The sequence below is a fragment of the Marmota marmota genome, unplaced genomic scaffold (assembly GCF_001458135.2).
Source record: "Marmota marmota marmota unplaced genomic scaffold, marMar, whole genome shotgun sequence".
Lineage (NCBI taxonomy): Eukaryota > Metazoa > Chordata > Mammalia > Rodentia > Sciuridae > Marmota > Marmota marmota.
This window is the reverse complement of record NW_025999968.1, coordinates 6,154,152-6,165,169: the sequence shown is the minus strand read 5'-3', so window position 1 is coordinate 6,165,169 and position 11,018 is coordinate 6,154,152. Positions and strand designations below refer to the sequence as shown.

The following is an 11,018-nucleotide window of genomic DNA, read 5'->3' as shown; positions in this document are numbered from 1 at the left end:
TAATAAATATTCATTCTGTGTCCAAGAATCTGTTCCAATTGTTCCTAATTTCATGGCTTAAAGTTAGGACAAAGTTTTGAAGGAAGAATCCTTTCAAATATCTACAAGGCTGTCATGTGGAAGAAGGATTAGGTTTATTCCAGTGGCTCCAGAGGGCTGGACTAGTATAAGTGAATTTGGGAGAAAGGTAGGTTTCAACTAAGAGATGCTTGTCCAGAAAAGAAGGTGTTGCTTTGTGAAACAGCCAGTTCCTAGTGTCTCATAATGTTTAAGACTCCAGTATCCTACATCTCTAGAGACTGCTTTGGACTGGCCACCCCAGCTAATTTCAAAGACCTTCATAAATTTCAAGTTCAAAGTGAAATTTTGTTAGATTTTGAAAAGAGAAATACACATTATCAATAAAGCAGTTTAAAGCCATTCAAATTGTGGGTGAAATTGTTATGTTTCTCAAAAATAGTAAATTCTACTTAAAATTTTTACTCCTAGACACTTCTTTGAAGGAAATTTTTTTTTTTGCTTACATGTGTATACATTTTCAAGAGCTTATTTTTTTTTAAGTGAAAATTGTCCTAATAAGGAGTAGTCTAAGTCAATCTTCCATCAGCATTGTTTTCTGATTACAGTTTAAAAACTGTATAGATACTGCATTTATTCCTGATACTTTAATAATTTGTAGGAATTCAATGAGGAAAACAAACATCCTCCTTCATTTGAATGGCAAGTACTAAGATTTAAATCTCTAATCTTAAATCTTTGAACAAGGTCTTTTTTCTTGGTAGATTTTTTCTTTTAATGTCCCTTCAGGTTAACAATTCTATTTTCTTCTAGTTTACAAAATGCTGAAATAAAACAGTCAGTCTTCTCCCACACCTAACTTGGCTGTTTTCCAAGGACTTACCATGGATCCTCTTACTCTACTCCTTACCTGGTAGTATTGCTCTCTAAATCTACAGCCCCAATTTTTGCTGGAAGGGTATTTCATTTTTGTGATGGGCTGTGATTTCTGTTTCTTAAAAAGCAATTTAGGATACTGGGAATTCTACTGGAATCTGCAAGAAGTCACTGCAGAGGTAAAGCAAGAAAGACACTGGGAAGAAATGCCTTCTGCATAAATCTAGTTACTCTAGTCCTCTTTGACAAATTCTGGGACTAGACTTCAGGCAGAGCTGAAATTGTCCTCTTTACCATATCTATTTTTTTATGACTGTTCATATTTACATACGTGACACATATAGGGGGAGAGAGAGAGAGAGAGAGAGAGAGAGAGAGAGAGAGAGAGAGAGAGAGAGAGAGAGCGTGAGACGTGACGATCCGATGGAGGGAAAGAAACAAGGGAANCACGCAGTCCGCAGCGCTGCGCGGCGCCCCAAGCGACCCCGCCAGGGGCGCAGATTTCAATCACGTCTACAGCGGGGTAGTGAACCTCAGCACCGAGAACATCTACTCCTTCAACTACACCAGCCAGCCTGGCCAGGTAAGACACTTGCTCCTCTCGCTCGACTCCTAGAACTTGCCAGGTTTCAACGCCTGGGTCGCTTGCTTTGGGTTCCCCTGAGAATTGGCCTTGGGACTTAGAAACCGTCATTTCCTTTCTCCAGAAAAGCAATCACTGCCCTGCCAGAGCTGCCACAGCCAGCCTCGCAGACAACTCCGCTTCACGTCGCGCCTACGCCGGCCTGGTCACTGGTAATTGTGGGCTCTGCAGAGGCGCTAATTCCCTGCACCTTCTGCGGGTCCTTGCTCCCTGCTGGGCCTTTCTCCAGGAAAGTCATAATTCCTAGGTTTGCGGGAGGGCAGGAAAGACCGAACCTCTGTTCCCAAACCCGTGCGGGAAAGGAATCTCCTTTCATTTGTGTGATCCAAGACCCTTCTATTTCATTGCGCACTGGGAGGGAGAGCTGCTAAGATTCTAAAATGGAAATCGTGTGAGAATGGACGAAAGCTGCAGAACCTCTGTGTATTCAATAGTCACGTCCTGCCTTTCGGTACCATTGTCACAGTATGTGCTTCAGAGAAGCGAGAAGACCTGGTCAAAGACATTGGAACTGCAGCCATCACCTGATCTGCCCAGGATTTTATCTTAAATAAGGATGAATAATTGTGTGAAAGTTCTAGACTTATTTCTGAGAAAGTTGAGGTGAGACAAGGGCGGAGGATTGTTTCAATAACTGTGCTTTTGACATATATACTCTGATTACATAATTTTAAGAAAATGTATGTGGTTCGCTTTTTTTGTCCCTTCAATATGGTAACTTCTGGATCACAGAACAAGAGAGAGAGAATCTACAGTGTACCTGCCTCTGGATCTTCTTCCCATATTGATGCGTTTATTTGTACCTTACTGTGCCAGCATTCCCAACTCCTTTGGAAAATTCCAGAACCAGATGATTGGGATACCACCATATTTCTCCTTCTCTGATTCTTATTCTCATTCAGGCTCACAACTGGAAAACCTCCTTGCTTTAACTAGAAAGGGCTTATATTGTGGTGGGGCCGGGGAGGGGGACAAATGTGCCTTTTGCTACTCCCAGATATCTTCCAATTCTGTGTACTGATGAAGTGCCCTAAGTTTCCCATCTTGAGTCTGTCAGACAACCCTGTGGCACTATGTCCATGGCAGCACAGCCCTTACCCTGCTCCATCCTCCTGTCACCTTCAGGTTGTATGTCCTGTAATGGACAGAGGGACTATGTGCAGTAACTTACATTGCAGACAAGAGGGAGGGGGCAGTTTTTATTTCCCAAACCCACTCAACTTCTTCCTATCTAGCATGAGGTCCCCTACAAGTTGGTTGGTTGATATATTACCCATGAGGTATGTTCCCAGCCCTGTGATTCCCATGGAATGGATAAGTCTGAAAAACCCCATGATCTCTGCGGTATAGTATCAGCTTCTCCCTCAGTCATTGGTAAGGAAACAGCTTACACATGCAAAGTAAATCCTAGCATCAGACTTTGATGTTTCTTGCAGTGCTGCTTTGAGATAAACTAACTGCTTTTTTAAAAAAAAATCCTTTTAGTTGTAGATGGACACAATACCTTTATTTTATTTATTAATTTTTATGTGGTGCCAAGGATCAAACCCAGTATCTCACGCATGCAAGGCAAGTGCTCTGCCACTGAGCCACAACCCTAGCCCAAATTGACTGCTTTTTAAATGCTGATTTTGATTTTCCCTCCTTAGTTCTGTGTAAATTTCTCTACTACAGCACAAGTTGCTGTGTATGCAGTTGAGGTCACCTACTTGATTTTCCTACTAAACCTTGAGTTATTGAAGGCAAAGATACAATCATGTTCATTACTGTATCTTAGTATCTAATGCAGTGCCTGGCACATATAGATTTATAATTTTTTTAAAAAATGAACAAGTAAGTGAATAAAAGTCTACAACACCTTTAAGCTGAAGTTAAAATATGCATTGCTTTCAATTTAATAGGTTCGAATATGTGAGATCATTTCAGATAAAAACAAAAATAAATTTTACTTTTAAGAGGAACAAAAAATTTTAAAATATTCCATTGTGTCCTTTATATGTTGCCTGTATGTGTGTTTAAATGTCTTTTATTGAAACCAATTTCTGTAATCCCAGATACTTGGGAGCCTGAGACAGGAGGATTTTGGCTTCAAAGCCAACCAGCAATATAATAAGACACCATTAAAAAAAAAAAAAAAGATAGTACCTTTATTTTATGAAACAATGTTTTTTAAAAAGTTGTCAACCTTACAGTCCTTTGAATTTTCACTAAAATGTTACTACTAGTCTGAGAAATACAAACTTGAGAATCATTTCAATTATTTTAATGTCGGTATGCACTAATATAAAACAGATGTCAAACCTTACAGTTTTCTGAGACATATTTTCAATATGTAAATGAAAGAGTGGAACCCCCAATCTACTTACCATAGGAAATTACCCTCTTCTCTCCAGCCATGTTCCTGTTGATTTTTCCAGAGATGACCATTTCCAGATCTTTCTGTCCAAACCATTACTCTCATTTTCTACTGATGGCCTCCTCTCTTCTTGATCTGCTTTGCCCCAAGTTGAAGAACAATGTCATGAACATTGGTGGTGGGGGTAGCAGAATTTTACTGAAGGTTTGAAATAACACGAGGGAATTGTACCACAGCACAGGGTAGGTGAGACATCGGGGATATAGCTCAGTGGGTAGAGTGTTTGTCTTGCATGCACAAGGTCCTGGGTTCAATCCCCAGCACCACCACCAAAAAAAAAAAGAAAGAAAGAAACTTAGGCAACACTATCTAAGGGGAGATCTCAAGAGGGTAGCTCTTTCTTTCAGGCCCTGAACTACCAACATTTTCCAAATGCTGGCCTCCACACTCTAAATTTTTATTACTCTCTCATGTTGAACTTTTTTTTCCCCTCCACTGTCAACTTCAAACTCACTAAGGAGCTCTGCTAAATAAAGATCTGTAATCTCTAGAGCAGAAACTTGGACTAGACTGGTTTTCCACTAACCTGACCAATGTCTCAGTTGGTCAGGGTCTCTTTCCCTGCAGGGTTATTTCCCATCACCTTTCTTCAATCAGCAAAAATTGAGGTTTAGAAAAAAAATATTTGAGTTTTAATCTTTCACCCCTTCCTCTTCAAGCCATTGTTGTTTTCCTTTGTTTTTCTTTTGCCTTTCAGGAGAATGTCTAATATAAATTTAGGCTTTGGTGAAGAAAGAAAGGAGTTGTGGGTGCCTTGCTCCTAATACTTTCCATCAGCCACTGCATTTTCCATACCAAATGCTGTCCTAGAGGATGGGTTTACCCAGCCGTGTCATGCTAAGTTAGCTGGACTCAGCACCAGGAAAAGTCTTGTATGCCTCCCAGCCATAGAGTCATATAAATATGAAGTTGCCATTTAGGGAAAAAAAAAAAAAACCTAAAACAGTGGAGTGACTAGTGTGAAGAAAAATAATGGAGATAATGACTGAAGGTGCAGGTTAGGCAAGATCAGGTTCATTTCATCTCTCTGGAAAGGAAGTTTCTGGAGACTTTCTTTAAGAGGAATAGGGTTACACTGTGCAAACAGGGTGTTCTGTAACCACAGGGCTCATTCATACTACAAGGAAATCACCTTGTTGGAAAGTCACCAGGGATCTGTTTGGGACAGAGGGCATAAACTGAAGTGTACCGGGAAATGAGAATATCCTTGTAGAGACTGGCAAGGCAATTACCAGATGTTTCTGTGTAAGGTAGATGGTAATAAGAAGCCCTTAAATAAAAATCTAACCACTGCACAACAGGTTATCTCTTCTGAGGCTTTAAATAACAGAACTGAATGTTTGTCATAGAATTTGAAATGTTTCCCTGGAAATGTCTCTTATGTTTATTAAACTGAAGCATTTGTCTTTTAATGACATGTATTATGCATTTCTGTACCCAGAGAACAATCTTTGGCTTTATTAATATCAACCAATGGTTTTATATCCAGAAATTTGGGAGTTTTATAGTTTCATATTTTGTGTTTAGGTATATTATCCATTTGAGGTTCCTTTTTGTGAAAGGCAAAGTTTTTTTTTGTTTTGTTTTGTTTTGTTTTGTTTTTAAGAGTCAAACTCAAATTTATTTAACAGATCTCAAGGTTAAGGTTTCTATTTAGGCCATTATTATTATTATTTTGCATATACTGTCCATTTGTTCAGCACCATATGTTGAAAAACCCTCCCTATATTCTTAGTATGTTTGCATTTACTGCCCTGCTTTGGAACAAAGCAACTCCACACCTGGTACTTAGTGTTCTTATTATCATTCCCCACCTTCCCTTCTGCTGCCACCACCTCTAATGCCTGACATTCTCTTGTCTCTCCTTTTTGCTCTGCATCTTATGTTTCTATGAATCTCTCATTTTTTTAACTTTCCAATCTCTTATGAACATGGACATTCCATCAAGTTTTCCTTGCTTCTCTGGACATGATCTCCTCTACTTGCTTGAGGCTTTGCTAACTGCAAAGATACTCTGTCTTATTTGTTCCAGGAGGTAAGTTTTGTTTCTTACTCCTGGTTCAGAGCCATGATGAATAACTCAGTTACTAGAAGCTGGTCTCCTGATGACCAAGATTTTGCTATGGAGTTTCAACAGTACCAACAGTGGAGGATGAAAAGGAAATGTTATTGGGGCAGACAGTCAATATTTGAGTTGACTTCATGTGCCACTCTTTCCTTTGCTCAAGTCAAAATAGTTGTCTTTTTCAAGTCTGCTTAGCTACAGAAATGAAATTTTTTTGAGACTTCCCTTGAGACTTTCTGTTCTTTTTTCTATCACTAAAAGAAACTTATATAAAATATTCTTTGAAACCAAAAGAAAGGGCTAATTGTGTTTTAAACTTAAGATTAAAGAACCTTTTAAGTCAATCTCTTCTCACTTAACAGGAGGAAAACTGAAAGCCAGTGAAATAAATTACTTATCCAAAAATCACAAATCTAGTTTAAAGCAAATCTAAGAATGTATCTTAAGTTCCAGAAGATATTTTCTCAGGATATTTCTATTAAATCACTCTCCTTCCCACAAGAGCACATATACCTGTAATGATTATCAACAACAATAACCTTAAAATACTATAGTCTCATTCTCACAGCCACACCTTTTGGTTTAAGACTCATGTTTAGCTTCCTTACAATTACTGAAAAGTGAAACAAGATTTTTATCATTGTTTTTCCCCCATGAATTATCCAAGCATTCTTTGGTCTGTGTATATCAGGCAAGCAGGGCAGAAACTAAGTCAAGCTATGAAGTTGGCAGATTTTCTTAAGTATTTCAGAGAACCACAGCCACCACCAAACATGAGCTTACAGTGACCTCTCTGGATTCCAGAGGGCCTGTCTTCATCCCTTTAGGGTTTTTGTTTTCATCAAGATGCAGGGCAGCTTGGAGGCCCATGCAACTAACCTGTTACTTCAGGGCAGTGTTATTCCTTAGAACTGGTATTTCTGGATCCTCACTAAGCAGCCATGAAGATAAGCCACAATAAACAGGACTAACTGACTGTTTCTGTCCTGTTGTGGACAGAGTGACTCATAGCTATTATAATTAACTTCCTAACTGGAAGCATATGTTGTGAGCCCCAAACAGGAATGCCCACAGTTTTATTTCTTCCATCTACCTCCTAAAAGATTCCTGTATTTGTCTTCCTCCCTTTCCATACCACTCTCACCAGGAAGAATTATATGTTTCCAGGAAAGAGAGACAATGATTATCTTCAAAACAGAAGGATAAGGAGAGACAAACAGTGGTGAAGTTTTGGTGTGAAGAGGGATCGGGGAAAATTATGAATAGTGAAGCCCCCAAATGACTATTAGGTGTAAGAGAAATGGACAGGGAAGGGAAGAGGACATAGAGTCAGGCAAGTTTCTTGTCTACAAACAACAGAAATCAACCTGCTAACATAAGTAGAGAAACGTGAGTTACCAGCCTGAGACAACATTTAGGACCAAGAGACTAAGCCATAGGAAACCACAGCCATAGTTATGCAGCAGGAATGGCTCAGCAGGAATGGCCCACTCTGCCATCACTGCCTCTACTACCATTGCATATAGCCTCCACGTGTGCCCCATTGATGTCTCCATCACCAGTGAAATCTAAACTTCCTTTCATCTTTGTGTCATTTCCTCTCAACTGAAAGTGCCAAATGGATGCATAGGTCATGCATCTGAGCCTTTGGGATCTATAGGCTGCCTTGTCCATCCCCCATAAAGTTCACACAGTGGGATGGAATAGGGGATTTTCCTCCATAACATGCAACAGTTTTGGATGCCGTACAGCCTACAAACAAACCCTTCTAAAAGCTCTCATGGGCCAGGCCCGGTGGTACACACCTGTAATCCCAGCAGCTTGGGAGGCTGAGGCAGGAGGATGGAGTTCATAGCCAGCCTCAGCAAAAGCAAGGCACTAAGCAACTCAGTGAGGTCCTGTTTCTAAATAAAATATAAAATAGGGCTGGGAATGTGGCTCAGTGATTGAGTGCCCCTGAGTTCAATCCCTGGTATCAAAAAAAAAAAAAGAAAAGAAAAAGAAAGAAAAAGAAAAGTGCCTCATGGGGTGCACTGAAGCTAGTGCATTTGTTGGAGAATAGTTAATGTAGACCCAGACATTGGCAGGAAGAACACTGGTATGCACACACTACCTTCTATCTATTCCCATTTAAAGAGGAGCATCTCACCTGAATTCTTCAGAAAAGAATTCAAAGAGGATATTTCACCTCTGCCATATTGTCACTCCACAGTTAGACATGGTTTATTCTCCCCTAAGGCCCCTTCTGCTATCTTGAGAAGTTGTCTTTGAAGACTTTGAAAAGGAACATGTTTGTAGATGATCAATTTTGTCTTGTTTAGAAAGCAGTTCCTTTAGATAGCACTTATATCCTATAAACACTTATTTACAGTTATAAATGGCACCAATTGGGCGATAAATTTTATACAGAAATAAATAGCTAATAAGCACAGATAATTTACAATCATCACAAAAATTTTCTGATGCTTCTCCATCTTCAGAGCATTAATTAAGTAGGCTTCAAAATAGCTCTAGGAGGAGCTTGCCTGCTGTGCAATCAGTCAGCATATAAATAAAATCTGGGGAGTGGATCCTTGGGTTTGGCTCAACCATAAAATAATTATTTTTTGAAAGTCTCCTTATAGGAAAAGACTGAGCAAGAGATAGAAGGAGGCAGGAAATTTAAAGAGGAGAAAAGGAATCAACATACAAATGAACAGTCTCATACCCAAAAGAATGGTGAACTAGTACAGGTTGCTGGCTGTGTCCCAGGAACTGAGCCTGGAGATTCTCAGAGATAAGCCAGTGGAATTGAGAAACCAATGCAAAAATGGAGAGAAACCCTGTTGAGACAGAAGACGGGTAGGTATTGAAGCATGAGGCACAGGCAGCTCACGGTTAGGTTAGAGTCTTCTGGACATACCTGTATTGACATCAGCTCCTGTGAAAAATATCTAGGACAATATTGCCTAAAGTGTGCTTCATGGAATAATTGTTTTAGAAGACAAGTCTTGACACTGCATTTAGAACTAAGACATGTTTTGACTGTCCAGCATGTGAACCCCATTCCCATGTGTTTGGAGGAATTCCCCACTTCATGGGTCTCAGCTGGAGGTGGTTCCCCTTCCATGTCAGAGTTGAACACCAGGTACTTGCTTTCTCATCTTCCCTCCTGCTTTCACAACCCCACACCCGTCCAACTCAGGCATAGGCATATAGCCTAGGTGCTGCCAATAAGAACAGATTTCCTCAGATTTTGATTTGGGAGCCAATGATGCAAGGAAGAAGTTATTCAGCAGCAATTGAAGCAACATTGTGTGTCCAGGGATGACTGTGGAAACAGTGGCAGCACTTAAAACCTTCCAAAGGCTTTCTGTTGCCCTTAGAATAAAGCCCCTACGTACCTAACATGGTTTATAACACTCTTCAGGAAAATAATGGCCTTCCATGCTTCAGGAAAATTGATTTTCCTTCAATTCTTTAAACATGTTTCTCACCTTCTCTCTCATTTCCCCTTTCCTTATGTTTCTACACTATTCCTTTTATTTGTAAACTTTTCTTGCTCTGCCCCAACCCACCAACCCATTTTTCTGGTCTTTTTCTACTCATCTTTTAGGGAAAATATTCTCCCAAATATCTATGTTATGCACTCTTGCAGAAGCTTAAATGGTGATAAAACGGGTTAATTGCTATCCAGCATGCAAACCTCTGATCTTCATGAGGAAAGGAGTTCACGGTGATGATTGACATATCTCTGTGTTCAGTGTAATGCTCGACACAGGGTAAGGAGTCATATATTTATTGAAAAAACACAGTTTATCTTAAAATAACCAGAGTCTGACTGTGTATTGTTCTGCATCCCTGGGCCACCAATGATTATACATCTCTTCAATGGTTACCCATGTTTTTAGTGAAATTGAAATTTTTAAAATATATTTTTAGTTGTAGATGGACACAATACTTTTATTTTATTTATTTATTTTTATGTAGTGCTGAGGATCAAACCCAGTGCCTTGCACATGTGAGGCAAGTGCTCCACCACTGAGCTGCAACCTCAGCCCCGGAATTGAAATTTTTAATATAAAATTTAGATCATAAACTAAAATGTAAAGGCTTATATAAGTATATTCATGTTGAGATCATTGTTGGCATAATGAAATTGGTGTGATGGGGTCTATAAAGCACTCTTCATAGAGAAATGCACTGAATACAAAATGTTGAGAATCTGAAAGCATAGGAAGCAAATAGTTCCCAAGGGATAAACTGCTCTTTTCAATGAGATGAATGAACTGTTTCTAGAAGCCAGGCTGTGAAAGGAAATTAATACCCTATGGGATATGGACCTAAAGCTTCTCCTGTGTCAGGGATGATTTGGCTTATAAGATTGTCTCCATACCAGGGCAACAGGCAGTCAGTTACTAATTGATTGATGAATGGATAGGAGTGGCAAAGTGTTATCCCAACCCAAAGCACAGTTGGGACATTTCTGCCTGATGTTTTGCAGGTCACAACACCATTCCACATCACCTGCCATTTGGTTGACAATGGATGCTGCCCAGAGAAGTGAATAGTCTGGGTGTCATCATTCTAACTCTATAATTGAGGAACCTGAGATCCAGAGAATTTAACAGATTCATCAAAGGCCACCAAGTTTGTAGATATTACTGCCAGAAATAGAAACCACGTCTATATATCTTTCTTCATTGTGGTATAAGTATACGAAAATTTTCTGAGGCTGAATCGGACTGAGAGAATTAAAACAGTCACATCAATAATGTCAGGAATTGTTTTCATGTTTATAATTTTTTTTAAAAAAGTATAACTTTTGATTGAAGCTGCTAAGCTTAATGTAGTATAGTTAGGAAAATCTTGGGATGAAATTTTTCATTTATAGGATGTCCTGGCCTCCAATGAGAAAGGGATCCAGGACTGAGCAGCTGTTTTGCTGACCAGCAGCTAGCTGTTTTTATATACCAGTTACATGTGAGTGCTCCTACCAGTCCTGCTCTCAACAGTGACAT

At 39.5% G+C, this 11,018-nt stretch overlaps 1 protein-coding gene and 1 non-coding gene across 3 annotated transcripts in view; both read left to right on the top strand.

Moving 5' to 3' along the window:
• Positions 1-1,347: 1,347 nt before the first annotated feature.
• The window catches only part of Sidt1 (SID1 transmembrane family member 1), an 80,748-nt gene continuing 71,077 nt past the window's right edge, over positions 1,348-11,018 (top strand). For both annotated transcript variants that reach the window (XM_048803291.1, XM_015478267.2), the window contains exon 1: positions 1,348-1,477. The gene's annotated coding sequence lies outside the window, so the exon portion shown is untranslated. The remainder of the gene's footprint in view (positions 1,478-11,018) is intronic.
• Positions 4,150-4,222, top strand: Trnaa-ugc. Its single transcript has one exon. It is a non-coding gene; the product is annotated as a tRNA-Ala (tRNA).